Raw genomic sequence first — 4981 nt, 5'->3', positions numbered from 1 at the left:
AGGCAATGGGCACAAACTGAAACACAGACACTTCCATCTGAACATGAGGAAAAACTTTTTCACTGTGAGGGTGACAGAGCACTGGAACAGGTTGCCCAGAGAGGTGGTGGAGTCTCCTTCTCTGGAGATATTCAAAACGCGCCTGGATGCAATCCTGTGCAATGTGCTCTAGGTGACCCTGCTTGAGCAGGGGGGTTGGACTAGATGATCTCCAGAGGTCCCTTCCAACCTCAGCGATTCTGTGTTTCTGTGATTCTTGCCTCCTTACTGTCACTTCTGTTACACCTTTTTAATTTTGTTTGAATGTAATAGGTTCTATCTACACATTATTTTATTGGTTAACTCCAGTGCAACCTGCTTGCACACAGCTTTACAATAGTCAGTAAAACCACTGGAGAAATTTGAATTATTCCTTGACAGTGACTCTAAAGAAATTCTTGAAAAGAGTAGCAGGAAAATAGAAATGAACCAACTGTCTAGCTACTGGGATGAAGCAAGTTTCTGTCTTTCATATGGGTATTTAAAATGACCTCCTCAAGGTCAGCAGGGCCAGCAGCTTGATTTGTTAGGAATTAAAGGTAGAACCAACCATGACTCTGCTAGAATGTCTTCTAAAAAAGAAGCAGCTCTTCGCTTCTTTATTTGAAGTTTGCCAAATCCTTACATGAAGCATACAGCATGTTTCATACCATTTATTAAGTGGAGCAGGAGCAGAGGACCAGTACAAACACATCTGAATTAGTAGATTTAAGATGACAGTTTTGACAACCTCTGTGCAACATACATACTCCAACAAACAGGGTAAAGTTTGAGAGAGATGAACCAATCTATACCTCACTAACAACAAAAAGTGGAGTTTTGCTCCCTTGCCTGTTTTGCTACCTTCTGTCTGTTCCTGAGATTTGTTTTCTCACCCAGTGGAGCAGGCTGTGATTAAGACAGCTGCCGATCAGGCATCCCCTGCTCCATTGCTTGCCTTTCTTCTACTTTTGTAGTGCGACAGGACAGCATCTCTACAGCTCTGGCCTGAGTTTGGTGGGGGGATCAGAGGCCTGGATAGGCACTATGTGGCAAGCCAAGGCTTTGTGTTTAGCAGCACTCCCTGCTACCAGGAGTCTTGTTAAAGGCCCGTTCCTCAGACAGCAACCCTGCCTCAGAAACCCTACCCTGTCACAAGGTCCCCATGCACTGCACCACCTCTGACCCCAATACATGGGCTGCCCGCCTTTCCACTCAAAAAATCTCACCTGTAGAGCCTCAGATATTGGCAGATTATATAGAAGCTGAAACATCCATCTGAGATGGCAGACAGTTCCCATCCTCATTTCTTGAAGTGGAGCCATGCACAGCACGGCCAGTCACTTGGATATACCTACATGTAAATACAGAGGGGAAAACAATCTAAACAAGTAAGGATGAAAATTTAAATTAGATTAGTCTAAATGTGTTAAACCCTTGTACAGAATGTCTCCTTGAGAATTAACTTGATTTGGGTCCATGTTCTCCCATACAGAGAAATCCTTTATGCTTTACTTTATCTCCAAACAGCACTTCAAGCTTACAAAATCTATCATAGACATCTCATAAAACCAGAAATATGGGCAAATGAATCAGCTTAAAAATCAGTGTTTTAATATCTGAACTTGCCCCCTTCATTTGGTTATTTCATCCTATTGATTATTTACATCATTTAAAATATGATACAGTACAATACAAGGTTGGCTTTCCTCTATAATAATAATTTTCCTGTAGATTACTAAATGGCATGTTGTCTCTCCCCTGGCTAACTCACATTTTCAAATCATCGTCTAATTTTTTATGCCTTTTACTATATAATCTTTTCAGTTACCAAGGTCAAGTGGATGTTTAATGTATTTCAGAGCAGTTTTTCCTCTACATGCATTTTCAGCTTTATAATAAATAATAGATTGTAGTCTTACCATTAAGCTTAATATCAACTATTTGTATAGATGGCAGTCCAACAAGATTAAAAACACTACAGGAAGACAATACATCCACACAGTCAGCTGGTGTCCCTTCAGCCTCTAGACTGAGTGCTTAGAAACAACGTTTCTCAGGCTCTGTCATTATTTCACACACAGCAGTAACCTCTGGCAAGTTTTTGTGTTCCCACTGTATTATACATTGAAAACAATACAGCTCAGAATAAAACATTCCTATTTTTTATATTAAGAATAAATTTTACTGAAAGTGTATGCATGGCTCTATTAGAGTCTGGCATATGGCAGTGTTAATCTCTCTATTTAGTTTTGCCAATGCATTGATCTGCACTAGTATTGCTATTTTTATCTCTACTTTTCAAAGTACAGTCAATTACGACAATCTTTCCATTAAGGAGTAGGCGCTGAAACATTTTAATTTGTGACTAATAAAAAATCAACATTTTCATTAAATCCGCATGCAGTCTCAGCACTCAATACTTTTGTTCTGTTTCTTGAGCAATACATCTACTGTCAATGATCTATACTGATTAGTCAGCCAACTTTTTCATTCACTCCCCTCCTGCCAGTCTTTCACACTCAGGAAATATGTATTAGGTGTTACTGTCCCAGATATGTCTGACACATGCATAAAACTATTCTTTGAATGGCAGAGGGAGAACACTGCAACAAAATGGAAAACCAGGGGAATAACTGATATGTCCAAGAGATAAGAACTAATAACCCCTCGAAGTGGACAATTATTCTCTTAGTTCAGGGGACAGAGACCCAGACTATGATTTAAAAGTTTCAGCCCTGCTCTTTCCTTTGTAGATGGCAACAAATGGACACACATTATTGTAAACTTAGGAAATTATGCAAACGTATGTGTCAAAATAACATTGTAATTTTTTAGCCAAACTCTACAAAAATGAAAATAATAGAATTAGATTATTCATGCAGCCTTAGTTCATGCTCTCCCCAGTCCCTGGAATGTGAAGTTGTAATTAATTACCTGATTGAAAATGTACATGTATTTATGACAGGACTGTTTGGTCATTCCATGTGAGAGGTGAGTGATGTTCTAGTGAGGAATTGGGGTTCACTAGTGAAGGAGACGGCTGTCTGCAAACCCACCCCCAGCTAATTTGTTACAGAAAGTGGAAGCTGGGCAGTGACCAAGGCGAGGAGCTTCAGCTAGAGAGGAAGGTCGCAGGGGTATGGGACCTGGTGGTACTTCTGAAGAGTAAGAGTCTCTCTCTGCTACGTCATCCCAGGCACAGTCGTTTAAATAAGGCTCATGGCAGATGATCGCTAATTGTGCATTCCTTATTTTGGTGATCTTGCAAGTCAGTGGCAGAGCCAACAGGACCCAGATTTTCTGATGCTTAGCCTGACACTGCCCACCTTCAGCTGCCAGCTAATGATTTCAGTAGCCAGGCAGTCCTGTTCCGAGCACAGCAATTGTGGTTGTGCACTGGAGCAGCAGGGGAAAGAAATCCTTGGAGTGGAACGAGTACCTATAAAGCACAGAGGGCTGCCTTAGCAGGAGCAAGGCTACCAGTCAAGGATACAAAGCAGCAAGGGGTCCTTGATAGCAGCGGTTCCTGTCTCCTGATGATCTTGATGTGCTGGGAACCACTGCCTCTCACATATGCCTCTCTCGAGATGCTGTGGCTCCCACGTTCCTGCTCTGCATATTAAAATTCTGCCCGCGTGCCATCCTTGGCACTGTGCCAAAAGTCAGTGACAGGCTCAAGGCTAGCATGACTGATAACAGCTTTAAAGTGGAAAAAAAATGGGAGAGGTTTGGAGGCTCAAATGAGCTCAACCATCTGTTTTTAATACAAAGGAAGAGAAAAATCACGTAAACAAGGTTATGACAAAGGATGAGGAAACATCCAGGATAAGATGATGGACAGTTAGAAGAGGTTACTAAAACTGAATAGCAGATAGGAAAAAGATTCATTTAACATGATTAGAGAGCCTCTGGCCAAGTGCTGGCCTGAAGTCCAGGCAGAGCAGCTAGTATGTGTCTGCAGTCTTCCCTGGAAATACATTAACATCTCAAAGATTAGCACCCAAAAACTAGGAAATGCTAGAGTTAAGTTACATGTGTAACCTTAATTTTGCTTTTGTGTATGTGTTTTATGATAACAACATGATCAAATACCACTTTTCCCACGGGGTCTAAGCCCTTCTCAGTGCACAGGCTGGATGTTGTGAGCAACCATCCCACGCACTTAATGAGCAGCAATTAAATATTTTATTTTATCCCTGTGTTCAGTGAACACCCTCATATCTTCTGTATCACATATCAAATGAACCCTGGTGGAGCTCTTATATAATGTCCACACTCTAATAAACGTTAGACGCTCCTGTAATTATTCTTTTTTTGTATTTAGGAAACCGAAGCATACATAACCATTACGCTGATTATTTAATCTGACACTAACCCAGAGAAGAACAAGTTCACTGCTGGGATGGAAAGGCCCAAGCAGGTAACAGAAAGGAAAGGAAAGCTACTGCTGGTGACAGATAAAGCACTCGTCTCTGAAAACACATTCAATCTGAGAATTTGACAAAAGAAAAACTACTTTGATAGCAGGTAAAAAGCCACGTGTGTCCAATACAAGTTTTGATTTGACTGGATTGAGGTTTATTTGCTTTGACTTCTCCACGACTGGATCTGGGCTGTGCAACAGTACCACAYGAGCCTGGGATCAGATATACTAGAAGCATGAAGAGGCATCCTCTGTCACATCCCACTAGGCATAATTTATGCACAGCACCAACAGCTGGATGACTAGCATCATTTATTAACGTTTCTTAAAATCAAATAATTTATGGATACATCAGTACAAACCACATATAGGTGAAAATGCAGACTGTAGGAAGGAAAGATCGCCTGAAACCTGTTGCTTTGTAAGTAAACAGAGCTGTATCAATACCAGTACTCACTGTGTCCCACCTGAAATCTCAGAAGATTCAAACCAAAAGAACGGTTTCCTTACTGTCTGAAAAGGCATTAGCTGGCATTT

Source organism: Apteryx rowi, unplaced genomic scaffold (assembly GCF_003343035.1).
Source record: "Apteryx rowi isolate R43461 unplaced genomic scaffold, aptRow1 scaffold_76, whole genome shotgun sequence".
Classification (NCBI taxonomy): domain Eukaryota; kingdom Metazoa; phylum Chordata; class Aves; order Apterygiformes; family Apterygidae; genus Apteryx; species Apteryx rowi.
Note: the sequence above shows the minus strand (reverse complement) of the source record.